Raw genomic sequence first — 14,271 nt, 5'->3', positions numbered from 1 at the left:
ATCCCCCGTGGCATTTGCAATTCCGACTGGTCTCATTAGCATCCCTTTTCCGGAAAAGGGTCCCAATGTAGACACAGCCAGGGAGTATTCTGTGCATAGTATTTTCATTATGATGATGTACCCATTTTGTTTTACCATGCAGCATCCTGATACTGCCAGCCAGAATGTTCTAGGCATGTGGAAAAGGCACATTTTGATTCATTTCCTGTTCATTTTATAAAAACTTGATAATATCATGAAAAAACCACTACATTAAGGGCATGTCTATACCAGGAAATTATTTCAAAATAACTTATTCCCAAAATAATAATCCCCAAAAAAACTATTTTGAAATAGCATATCCACCTTACAAGAAAGCCTCCAAATTAGTCTGAGATAAGCACCCTTAATATGGACATACTACCTCATCTTTGAGCCCCAGGAAGCACTGGGGAGTAATTATTTTGAATGAATCTGGGGAGCAGTTATTTCAAAATAGCAGCAGTGGTGCATCCAGACTACCACTATTTCAAAATAACTATTTTGAAATAAGCGTTATTCCTTGTGGAAAGCAGGAGTTATTATTTTTGAAATAACCAGTCCCTTATTTTGAAATAATGGACTTGGTCATGTGGAAGCTCCGCTTCTTATTTCTAAATAAGTTATTTTGAAATAACCCCTAGTGTAGACCAGAGCCAAGGCCATTCATTTTTAAATATTAAATTTTGTAACCTCAACTTTTTGCCTTTTTTTGGTACAAAATATATGCAAAACCAATTACAGTTGAAAATAATTTTTAATGTTTTAAAATGATATGAACATTAGAGGTAGCACATAATGGGCTTACTCCTGCTTCCACAGAAATAACTGGCAATATTCCTGTTGCAGACTAAAGAGCATTGAACAATGCAACCAAAATCAGAAATATTTGGATGATGTTAGTTATTCGTCAGCAAGCAGCGATTACAATTCAGTTCATTGTAATATAAAGTAAAAAAGACCTTTTTGTAACTGGTATTCTTCCAGGTGTATTGCTTATGTCCATTCCCCATTAGGTATGTGTGCTTGCCACAGGTGCTAGTGCCAAAAGATTTTCCCTCAGCAATAGCCGTAAGGGAGCAGCCCTCGCAACCCCGGGAATGGAAAATCCATGACATTTTAAAAGGGGCGCTGCATACTCTACCTGCCCTGAGCTCCTTGTTTACAGGAACTCTAACAGTGGGGAATGAGCAGATTGTGCAATGGACATGAGCAACACATCTCAAAGAACACCAGTTAGAAAAATGTAGCAGTCTTTTCTTCTTTGAGTGTTGCTAATATCCATTCCATATTAGGTGACTCCTACCAGCAGAAGATGAAGTCTGTGTTGATTGCAGCAAGCTCAGCCAAACACAGTGTCATCTCTGGCTTGTTGAGTAATGGCATAGAACTAAGGAATGTGTTGCAGCTCTACAGATATCTTGGCTAGGCATGTACACCAGAAAGCCCGACGATGTAGCCTAAGGCCTGGTTGAATCGGTTCAGACTATAGCTGGTGGAGGGACCATTGCCAGCTCATAGAATGTCCAAATATACAAGGTGATCAAGTTTGAAAGTTGCTGTGCAGACAACAGTAGTATTCTATAGGGCATAGTGAAAAAGAACTGCACTGATCTGCAGAAATACTTGGTCCATTCCAGATAAAAAGTTGTGGCCCTCCAACTATCCAGCATGTGGCGATGCCTTTCTTCTGCCAGTTTGTGAGGTTTGGGGCAGAATATTGACAGGAATATGTCATTGTTGACATGGAGGGCAGAAATTATCTTTGACAGAAAGGACAGGTGAAGTTGCAGACGGACCTTGTACTCATAGACTGTGGTGTATCGGGATTCTGACACCAGAGGTCTAATCCTTGATATATATTTTGTCAATATCACTGCCACCAGGAATGCTACCTTCCAGGAAAGGTGGGAAATGGAGTAGGAACCAAGAGGTTTGAACAGCGGCCCTGTAAGTCAGAAGAGGACCAGGTTGAGGTCCAACAGTAATGTCACGAGAGAAGCCTGTCTACCCCTTGATTGGATCATGAAAATTGGAGATGGCTGTAATATGCACTCTAATGGAGGCATGCACCAGCCTTTGGTTCCTGAACTGCAGCAAGTAGTTGAGGATGGACTGCACTGGAGCATGCTTGGTTGAGATACTGTGCTCCAGTGCCCTCCTAGACCCAGTTTACTGGAGCTTGCCTAGTCAATTGTCCCTGGGTCTGAGGCTTATTTACAGTATCCCCATGGTAGGGGAGCCTTTACTTGCTATAGTAGCAGCACTGGCTGGCAGGTCACTGATCCATCCCTTCAGGCAGGCACACACACAGATGATTGGGGCCTGCAGGGACAGGGGGTGCCAGGAAGATCACCCACAGGAACAGGGAGGGGCATGCGAGGGCACTCCAGTTAGCAATTAGCATTTTGGAAGGGACATGGGAGGGGTGTATCTCCCGAGTGTTATCACGAGTCACCTATGGGCACACAGAGAACTCCTGCCTCCTGACCAATCAACTCCCAACTGAGCCAGGTTCCTTTCTGTTCTCCCTTCTGCAATCCTGGCATTGGCTGCAAGAATAGCTGAGCGGGGCTAGCTGAATTTAAAGTTTTCTTTGATCCCCACTGTGCCAGAGAGCAGTTCCTCTGTGTTCTCACACTAATCAGTCTAACCATGCTTTCCTATCAATGTTACCTTTTGACTTGTCTCCTTTGCTCCTTCAACATATCTCCTGTAACTACTTGTTGTACCTAGACTTAATTTAGACTGGAAGCTCTTTAGAGTAAGGCCTATTACATACTAAGCACCTAACACAATGATGTCTTACTGCAACTGGCGATCTCTATGGATCAAATAAATAATAATTTATTAAATCATCCTAAATTACTCAGATTTTGTGTCGAAGAATTTTTTTCAAATTTCAAATGAATAAAACAATGAACAAATGAAAAAAAAAAAGCCCAACCATCAAACCATCTATTCCAGGCAATGCAGTGTATTGTAATCATAACTGTTACATTACTATCTGTTGGTCACCCACACATCTTGCACAAGATAAAAGTTTTGTTTTTAAGTCTGCATACACTATGATATCTTGACAAAGTGAATTTGTTGATTTGGAATCTAACGTCTGCAGACTTCAACTTTATCTTTTATTTTCATCACGAAACACTTTTAACAAAACAAAACAAAACAAAACAAAACAAAAACTGTTTTTGCTGACCAAGAAAAAGTTGTTAAACTTTTAATGGAGTTGGGAACCTAGCATTTCTTGTAAGAATATTTAAAGTGTAGAGTACTGTACTAGATATTTTATGGTTAAAAGTACTGAAAAGACTTAGGGATATGTACAGGCATAATTAATTATATGCAAGAAGACTAGTTTTGGACTTTATTATATATGATTTTAATATACTACACAGCTACAACACAAGAAATAATTAGTGAGAAATTTTCAGAAGATAAATATATCTCTGGTGAGTACAGAAATGTTTTACCCAGCAGTCCTTTCAGTTGACAGAAGTTGTGCTATTTTGAAATTTTCTCACAAGTATGGTATTAACTGTGATATGTATGCATTTTCTCTATCTCTCTGCCAAATTATCAAACACACACACACATACACACACACACACAAACCTTACCTTTCCTGTAGACAATAAAAAGTGACCATAAGAACATAAGACCACAGGAAAATTGTATATTACTGAATTAGCATAATTAAATAAACAAATATGAAGAACGAGTGTCACAACGCAATATCCATATTATTAATCTCTGATACCATCTCTATAGTATAACAGATTTCTTTGAAAGTTCTTTTAGTATTTACAAATATCATGAGCACATGCAGAGATAGCAAAGAACAAAATAATGCAGTCAAAATATTAACTACAGTCCATTCTTATTACCACAGGAATCCTAGTTTCGTACAGAACTAGAAGAAAACACTGTGGCATTTTAGCATGCATTGTGAAAGAGTATAGCTTTCTTAATAATCAAACAAAAATTTTAATATATTTGAATAGTCTAAATAAAGAATGTCGTCCAGTTACTAGCAACAAGTCATCAGATATTCTCACCAAAAAAATCCATGAACATTTGAAGTTCTCATCCCATGATACTCACATCACCCTATCCTTCTAAGTAAGCATTAGTTCTTGTTTGGGCCTGCACAGAAGTTTTTAGAAATCACCCAATGAGATTTCTATGCTTTGTGATATTTATGGTTAAACTAACAATTTTGTGAAATCCTCCTGACTGCATATTTATGCCCTGGGGATGTTCAAGGGATAGCTGACAACCAATGTTTTCTATTTCCATCTCTCTTCCATACACATGTTGTGTGCCATCTTTTATTCTTCTGAGTGTAATATTCTTAATTTTTCCACGTCCACTGAATAAGAAAAAAATGCTATGTTTGTTTTTTGACTCACTATATGAGTGCTGAAATAGGTCATGAACATCTGAAAGGAACAACAGTTAGGTATTGTGGCAGAAGTGGTAAAAATATGTGAAGAAATGCTAGTGGTTTGCATCATCACTGAAGCCCTTATTATACAGACTGTTGGGAAAAGCTCTTTTCTTTTGTCTGGCAGCTAAAGCTCTGGGGTTCCTTGTACTGAAAAGCTGCTGCACAAAAGGGAAGATGACAGGCAGGCTCACCTCTGAAAGCTACCTAGTCCCAAAAAAAGAAGCTTTGAATTGGAAGGATTTCCCAAGTTAAAAGGGTCAGGGACTGGGCAGGAAGAAAAAAAATGGCTTCAGTTAAATAATTTAGATTTGTGTAAAATTCTAAAAGGAGACAGAAGCTGCTTCTTGGGTTCGAGCTGTGGTTTTGGCAAAATGAAGTCACCTGTGCAATGTGCTATCACCTGAGTTCAAGGAAACAGGACTCTGGTATCTTTTCTAAGAAAACAAATTACAAAGAGAAAATACCTTGACCCCATGCCACTGATATTTTCCTCCAACAGGAAAGTAATCTGTAAGGTCTCAAAATCTACTATTTCTCAGAAAAGGGGCAAGAATATGAAACTACAGGCAGTCCCCGGGTTACGTACAAGATAGGGACTGTAGGTTTGTTCTTAAGTTGAATCTGTATGTAAGTCGGAACTGGCGTCCAGATTCAGCCGCTGCTGAAATTGATCAGTTTCAACAGTGGCTGAATCTGGACGCCAGTTCTGACTTACATACAGATTCAACTTAAGAACCCCAGGCATCCCCAAGTCAGCTGCTGCTGAAACTGATCAGCGGCTGATTCCAGGAAGCCCGGGGCAGGGGCTTCCTGTAGTCAGCCACTGGTCATTTTCAGCAGCTGCTGACTTGGGAACACCTGGGGCAGAGCAGCTGGGGTGCTGCTGGGTTGGTCCAGTGGCGCCCAGAGCGGCGCTACGGGACCAACCGGCAGTGCCCCAGCTGCTGTACCACAGGCGTCCGGAGCAAAGCCGCAGAGCACAGGGGCTGCGGGACAGCCCAGACGCGCCGTGGCTATCCTGCTGCCCTCGGGCTCTGTGGCTTTGCTCTGCTTTGCTCCCCGTCCCCCTGGTCTGCAGACCAGGGGAAGGGGGAGCAGAGCAGAGCGGAGCAGATCAGAGCGGAGCAGATCAGAGCGGCAGAACGCGCGGCCAGCTGACAGCACAGATGCGTCTGGGCTGTCAGCTGGCTGCGCGTTCCGCCGCTCTGCTCTGCTCCACTCTGCTCCCCCTCCCCCTGGTCTGCAGACCGGGGGGGGGGGGGGAGCAGAGCGGAGCACGCGGCCAGCTGACAGCCCAGACGCATCTGTGCTGTCAGCTGGCCGCGCGTTCCGCCGCTTTGCTTCCTCTCCCTGGTCTGCTGGAGACCAGGGAGAGGAAGTGCCCCGTTCGTAACTGCGGATCCGACGTAAGTCGGATCCGCGTAACTCGGGGACTGCCTGTACCAATTTTATTTTAAAAGTACCTTAAAAGGGAACCGAGAAAAGTCTTAATAGCAAATGCAGACATACCACATTCAGTCTGGGATAGAGGTAATTAGAAAACCGATAGGCATCTTTGAACTGGTTGGGGTTTTACAAGGAGACATTTGAGACCTTCGGCCAGATTTTCTGCTGAGTTTGGTCCCTTTGGATCACTGAGGACATAATCTATAAAGAGACCATAATCTGCTCACGAGTGCCTAGCTGAAAATTTCCTGGTAAAGTTTGTTGGGTGGAAAAGGTGTGTCATTGTGTGCTTCTGCTCCACTGGTGTAAGGTCCACTATGGACAATGTCAGTGGTTCAACTAAGATGTCTAGAAATGTTATGATGGTTTGTATATATAAGAAGGTTTTAAACCAGTTAAGTAGTATAACTATCAGTATAGTTAAATCAGAATAATTAAATATATATAACTATACGGCTGTGTCTACATTGGCCCCTATTCCGTAATAGGGATGCTAATGTAGCACTTTGGAATAGGCAAATCCGCAGGGGATTTAAATATCCCCCGCGGGATTTGCATTTTCATGGCTGCCGCTTTTTTCCAGCTTGTAGATAAGCCGGAGAAAAGCGCCAGTCTGGACGCGATCCTCCGGAAAATAAGCTCTTTTCCAGAGGATCTCTTATTCCTACTTGAAAGGAATAAGCTCTTTTCCGGAGGATCTCTTATTCTTACTTGAAAGTAGGAATAAGAGATCCTCCGGAAAAGAGCTTATTTTCCGGAGGATCGCGTCCAGACTGGCGCTTTTCTCCGGCTTATCTACAAGCCGGAAAAAAGCAGCAGCCATGAAAATGCAAATCCCGCGGGGGATATTTAAATCCCCTGCAGATTTGCCTATTCCAAAGTGCTACATTAGCATCCCTATTACAGAATAGGGGCCAATGTAGACGTAGCCTACATGTGGATACTCTTAGCTGAAAAAAGAGTACTTTATTTTGGTTTACCTTAAACCCATTTCCAAATAATATGTGGCATCCTCCCACCCCAAAGTCCCATGGGAGAGACAGGGAAAGTTGATAGCAGTTACCTGGATGTCAGCTCACTGACACCTTTAGTCTATTTGGGTATGTCTACACAGCAGCATTATTTTGGAATAAAATCAGTTATTCCAAATAACAAAGTGCATGTCTACACTACCAGCCTTTATTTCAAAATAATGTCGAGCTGGAGGACTTCTTATGCTGACTCATGGGAACCCTCATTTCATGAGGAGTAAGGGAAGTCGAAGGAAGAGTGTTCTTCCTTTGATTTCCTGCTTTGTAGACAGCACCAAAAGCCAAATTAAGCTATTTCAACTTAAGCTACACAATTGACGTAGCTGAAGTTGTATAGCTTATTCCAACTTTAGCCCTGCTGTGTAGACCTGCTTTTAGATAAAATCAGTGCTAGCTCTCATTTTGCTTTGCATGTTAGCAATAGGTACATCCCAGTCCCAAGCTGCTTTGAAGCATTTCTGCATTATATCCGGCCCCCATCACTGGCGACTCACAAACCAGGTGGCTATCTCCTAGGCACAGTGCACACACCAGCTGACTTGATTCAACTAAGGTTTGAGTCCTATAGACCATCACACACTAAAGCATATTTATAGTGATAACCATCACAAGTTTATTATCAAATATTAGGATTTATTCACTATCGTTTAAGGATAATGGAAACAGAAAGGTTATATCTATCTATCTATTCAATTAACATTTTCTATTAGACTAAACTTAACTTTGTAAGGCCAACTATCTGTATAAGAGCATTCTTACCTGACCTAAACATCCTTTAAAGCAGGTTGGGATTTTGTTTTCATTAATGTATTCACACTGTCAGATTATTTCCTCAGGTGCAAGACAAAGAGGTGAATTTTCTCTATATATCCACCCACATCAAGTGTTTGTCTCCAGCATCTGGATGACCCCTTGAAATTTGTGCCCGGAAGTGCTGGTTTCATTTTGACTTCATTTCTTCACATTTACTTCATATGCTTATGGGGCTTCATTTTGTTTGCTTACCATACTTAATTTACATATGTACCAAGGTAAAGGGGTGAATATCCATCCCTTGTTTGGCAAAAATTTGTTTTATGCAGTAAAGTTTAGCTTTGTGGGACCCAGGATATCAGAGTGACAAGAAGAGTATGTTAATTTTTTTATTAGACCAACGTATGTTGGTGAGAGAGATGAGCTTTTGAGACACAAAGAGCTCTTCTTCAGATTTGGGAAAGGTACTTGCACATTGTTTCTCTAGAAACCTGGCTTCTGTCTGCCTTAATTCAGATGTTTAGAAAAAAAATTTATTTGATATACAAATATAACTTTGTATGTCATATATTATAACCAATCAAAATGTATTTCACAATTATATTAATGATCTGGCTTTGACGTAAGATATTACATGCCATTATCATATATATAGTAGCCCAGTGTCTGTGAGTCTGTAGCGCTGAAATGCTGGCTGTTCCCTCTGGGTGGCGCTATTGAGCGGTGTGACAGCAGCTCCAGGCCCCACCCCCTCACCGTGAACGTTACCGCCCTGCCCGCCTTCACCTTCCACCATGGCACTCGGCTGACTTCTGCGCCGTTCAGCAAGGCTGCCACGTGGGAGCAAGTGGTGCAAGTGACGGTTTGGGCTCCGCGCTCCCCCGAGTGAGAGGCAGGAGGGGGAGGAGAAGAGAAAGACAAAGACAAAGAGAGAGGCAGGAGATGGAGGAGAGCTGAGAGAGAGGGAGGGAGGCAATAGGAGAAGGAGAAAGAGAGAGCGAGAAAGAGAGAGAGAAACGGAGCAAGAGACCGGAGGCTCAGGAGAGAAGACCGACATGGAGGAGAGACCTGAAAATCCCATTTTATGACCAGCTAATTGTCTAGTTTATGTATAAATACCAGGAAAGTGGTGTGCTATGTGTAGTGACTTTGTCAGTACTGTAGGAGTTACTATTAGGTTCTTAGGATCCTGTAAGGGTACCTCTACACTGCACGGCTATTACGAGATACCAGCAGTATCCCAAAATAGCTACGCCACATCTACACAAGCCACCTGGTATTTTGAAGTATTTTTTTAAATAACGGGCGTGCTATTTTGCCATCCCGGTAAACCTTGTTGCATGAGGGATAAGGGATGGCTTGAAATTGCATGTTACTTCTAAATTTGGTGCTATGTAGATGCGCCAAATTTCAAAATAAGCTATTTTGAAATAGATTCAAAATAAGATACACAATCTGCATAGCGCAAATTGTATATCTTATTTTGAGTTTAGTGTGCTGTGTAGATGAACCCTAAGTAAATTAGTCTAAGAATATAGTAGACTGCCTAGATCCTACCTGGATACATGTCGTTACTTTCAACTGTTAAGGAATCATTTTTGTTTTGCTTACTGGTTTTCTAAATTTTTTAGAAATGTATAACCATTATAGAATGATAATAAATCCATTTTGAATACTTTAAAATATTGCCACTAGAATTATTCATTGCAATTCAAAAGCAGACAGATAAACACTAGCCATTTCATTTACTTCATGAAAATTTCCTACATGTAACAAAAGTCTTGTTATTTCTGCCATGAATAGAGTTCTTGTTTATTGTGCCTATGATATATCAGTGTCTTATTTTAAAACTGAAAATGACTTTAGGAGGGACATATAACTCTGCTCGGAAAAAAGTAAACAAGGAACTTTACCACTTATTCTCCCTGGCTGCCTATTACATCCCACTAGACCATAAACTCTTGAGGACTTTGTCTTCAGAGCTATATGTTAAGCACATAACACACTGGTGGTATCTAATAAATAATACTTTTTCACATGCCTGTATAGTTCTAGAAAAAATACCCTAAAAATAATGAGTACAGTCATCAGAAATAATACTAGAATTATAGGCAGATACATATCACGTAAAAGAAAGGCAGCCTTGTGATTATGATCCTCACTTGGGATTCAGTAAAGATGAGGTCTATTCCTAGTTCTGTGACAGATTGCCTTTGTGACCTGGATCAAAACAAATAACAAATAATTTTTGTGCCTCAATTCCTCAAGTGTAAAATGGGAAGAATACCTCCCTATTTGTGTTCAGTAGTGTTTGTGAGAAACTCAGGGTATGTCTACACTGCCACCCTAGTTCGAACTAGGGTGGCTAATGTAGGCATTCGAAGTTGCAAATGACGCCCGGAATTTAAATATCCCGGGCGTCATTTGCATCTTGCCGGGCGCCGCCATTTTAAAATCCCCGCTAGTGTGGCTTCCGTGTCTGCGGCTACACGCGGCACGGAGTAGGTAGTTCGAATTAGGCTTTCTATGAGGAGTAATGGTAGTTCGAACTAACTTTCATAGGCACTACACTAGCGCTCCGTTAGTTCGAATTTAATTCGAACTAACGGAGCGCTTAGTTCGAACGAGGTAATCCTCATTCCACGAGGATTAAGCCTAGTTCGAATTTACTAGTTCCAATTAAGGGGTGTGTAGCCCCTTAATTCGAACTAGTGGGAGGCTAGCCCTCCCCAGCTTTCCCTGGTGGCCACTCTGGCCAACACCAGGGAAACTCTATTGCCCCCTTCCCGGCCCCGGAACCCTTAAAGGGGCACGGGCTGGCTACGGTGCCCGTGCCAGGTGCAAGCCTGCCAGCACCCAGCCAGCAGACCCTGCACCTGGCATGGATCGAGCCACTCGCCCGATGCCCCCCAGCCCTCCGCCTCTTCCCGGGACCAGGCTGGAGGCTCCCGGGAGCTTGCCCGGGACCGCAAGAGGTGGGCACCCGCCTGGGCTAGTGCAGACATCGTGGACCTCGTCCATGATCTCCGCACTAGGCACAGGAAAGTGGCCGTCTAGGGCAGGAGAGCTGCCAGCCTGGCCACCCAGGAGCAGGTGTGCATGAAAATCAAGGGGGTCCACTGAGACCCCCGACCCTGAGCCCTGAGCTTACAATGGCCGTCCTGGGTCAGACCAAAGGTCCATCTAGCCCAGTAGCCTGTCTGCTGACAGCGGCCAACCCTAGGGACCCTGGAGGGGATGGACCGAAGACAGTGACCAAGCCATTTGTCTCGTGCCATCCCTCTCCAGCCTTCCACAAACCTTGGGCAGGGACACCACTCCTACCCCCTGGCTAATAGCACTCCATGGACCAAACCTCCATGACTTGATCTCACTTCCCTTTAAACTCTGTTCTAGTTCTAGCCTTCACAGCCTCCTGCAGCAAGGAGTTCCACAGGTTGACTCTTTGCTTTGTGAAGAAGAACTTTCTGTTACTAGTTTGAAGCCTGTTACCCATTCCTTTCCTTTGGTGTCCTCTAGTCCTTCTTTATGGGAACTAATGAAGAACTTTTCTGTATGCACCCTCTCCACCCAACTCCTACTTTTAGAGACCTCTATCCTGTCCCCCGCTCCATCTCCTCTTTTCTAAGCTGAACAGTCCCAGTCTCTGTAGCCTCTCTTCATATGGGACCTGTTCCCAACCCCTTATCATTTTAGTTGCCCACCCCTCTCCCAACCTCTCTCTTCCCCTCTCCCACCTCCTTTTCCCAGTCTCCCCCAGTTTTGTTCAATAAAGACAGAGTCAATGGTGGAAGAAATGTTATCTTTATTTTGTACATCAATAAGAAGGGAGGCTAGGGAAGGGTAAGTGGAAGGAGGTGAAGGAGGAATGGGGTACGAGCCCCCAATGGGGAGGACTGGGCTGGCTCTGCGGGCTTCTGGGGGTGGAAGCTCTCCTGCAGCCCCCTGATTGCCCCCTCTCCCCAGATGGCAGCCTGCGGCAAGTGCAGCCTGGCTGATGGCCAAGTGCTGTGATGTGCCGAGTGTGGGCATTCAGGGCACTCCAAGCCAGGACTGCTTTGCAAGCGGGGCACCCCTGAGAACTGTCTGTCCGGTGTGGGGGTCGAGACCCTTTAAGCACAGCCCTTGGCTAGCCTGAGACAGCAGCTCCACGCTCTAAGTCCTCCTCTGATGCCCTGCCGGCACTGCTTCCAGCCATCCTTAAGCCTGGTTCAGGGTCCACTTAATGTGGACATGCTAGTTCGAATTAGCAAAACGCTAATTCGAACTAGTTTTTTAGTCTAGATCCGTTAGTTCGAATTAGCTTAGTTCGAATTAACTAATTCGAACTAAGTTAGTTCGAATTAACGTTGTAGTGTACACGTACCCTTAGAGAGCTGAACATCTGGTTGCATTATTATTATTATTATTATTTGTTACTGATTGCCAAGGGCAACAAATTCCAATGAAGGAACTGTGATTCAAACTCATAAAGCAGGGAAATGTACAGCAAAGGATGACTCTTGCAGGATATCCTTCAGTATCTTGGCATAGCAAAGTTCACACTTTTATTTCTGGGGTAAAGAAAGACACACTACTATTCCCAGAATTTTCAGAATTAATCAGTAGGTTTTCAGATTCCTGTTGTTGGAAACTTAAGTACTGCATCTGATAGAATTCAGGACCATATTCCCTCACTCAGTATAAAGATTTTATCCTCTATTATTAATTCTGATTGGATTCCATCTATTTCTTCAGCTGCTGTTGATACTAATTTTCCAGAATCAATAAGGTTGCCTCATCTATTTCCCAGTGCTGATTGCAAGTATACTCTTTAGAGTGTAGATCACTTTGGTATAGAGATGATTTAGGAAATTTGAACAATGGCATTTGGAAGACCCCTGATATAACATTGCCATATATAATTAGTCATCTCGATATGTTTTCATACAATATCATCAGTGAGAATACTGAAACACTTCCATTCACTTTAGAACTGAAGGTGACATTCTAAGCCATACAACTCTCACTATCCTATGTAAATAGGTCTTATGAGATGTAATATCAGCTTCTTAAATTTCTTCTCTATATTTGAAAAAAAAGTGGTTACTTTTCTTTTCTCGGTGATTATCTAAAAATTAATCTGCAGTGTTGTTTTAGTGTATTTGTGTAAGAGTTTTTCCTGCAATGCTCTAATAAATAAAATTACTCTTATCAAATTTGGCTATCAGGCAAGATTTGGATAACCTAAATACATCTACAAAAGCAAATACTATAGATTTTTTTCCAGGCATTTCTTTTCTGCAGCTAGGAACATGATTCCCAGCTCAAGTAGACAGACAGGCACTAGATCTGCTTGAATAGTGCCCTGAAAATAGCAGCAAAGCTTATGCTAACTACACAAGTACATATTCATGGAGTCTGGGCCAGATATGTACTCAAGTGGTTAGCCTAACAACTGAGTATGCTTCCTCAGCTTCACTGCTATGCTTACCACACTAACTTCATCAGTGATGCAAAAGGGATTTGACACTGTAAAAGTCAAAAACAGTGGCACTGAAGAGCAGGGACAGAAAACCAGTAACTGAAGAACAGGGATAGAAACAGTCTGCAAAGATTTCTACACTGAACAATTCTCATCTAAAATAAATGTCCCAGTACCGACATGTTAACAGATAAATGAACACATGCTTCCGGTCCTGGTCACCAAAGTTTGACATTCAGTTCACCAAATAGATGAAAGAAATGCCCCAGGTAAAGATGGATGGACAACCGAGATGATAAGAGCTGGAGGCCAAGATCTTTGAAAATTCCTTGCTCATAGGTTTAGCTGCTACTTGGATATGAAGAAGATACCATCTAGCTGGAAATAGTCCAACACCATTCTTCTATACAAGAAGGGTGATCTTGAAGATCTAAAGAGCTATCCTTCAATATGTCTCCTCTCATGTCTCGAAGCTGTTCATCAAAATCATAAACTGACTCTCAGAGACTGCTCTCTTGGCTGCTCCTCATTCAGACGGTGAAAGTTACATATATTCACTATAGAGCAGCTACTGGAATGCTCAATGGACTACAAATTCCTTTAATGCAGCACCTTCATCAACTATGAAAAAACATTCAATGGCATAGTGATCAACACAGTGTTGAAAGCTCTTCAAGAGCAGGGCATCAATATAAATTATATCAAATTATTAAAGGAAGCAAATTCTGACTTCAGTACTGGTATAACTTCATTGTATACTTCCTTTCACATCCCGATTAATGTAAGGGGACTGTTACCCCTTACTAAAACTCTTTTGGTTTGCCAGCTCGCAGTATCTGAAGGGGAAGAGTTCATGAGACTGACTGACCCCAGAGACAATGGAAAGCAGCCAACACTCCAGCTCAGCCTGATTGACAGGTTGGACAGGCCAGTGAGGACAGTGAGAGGCCAGGTCCCGTCCTCCCTGTGAGCAGGGATTGTTCTGGGTCTCTCTGAGCAAGGAGAGAGCTGAGAGAGCAGAGCGAGCTGTGTGCAGAAGAAGTCCTGCCAAAGGAACAGAGAGCTGAGAGATTGCTAAGAGGAGCAAGCTGTGCTGAGGGGCA

The sequence above is a fragment of the Pelodiscus sinensis genome, chromosome 1 (genome assembly GCF_049634645.1).
Source record: "Pelodiscus sinensis isolate JC-2024 chromosome 1, ASM4963464v1, whole genome shotgun sequence".
Classification (NCBI taxonomy): Eukaryota; Metazoa; Chordata; order Testudines; family Trionychidae; genus Pelodiscus; species Pelodiscus sinensis.
This window is presented reverse-complemented; position numbering follows the sequence as displayed.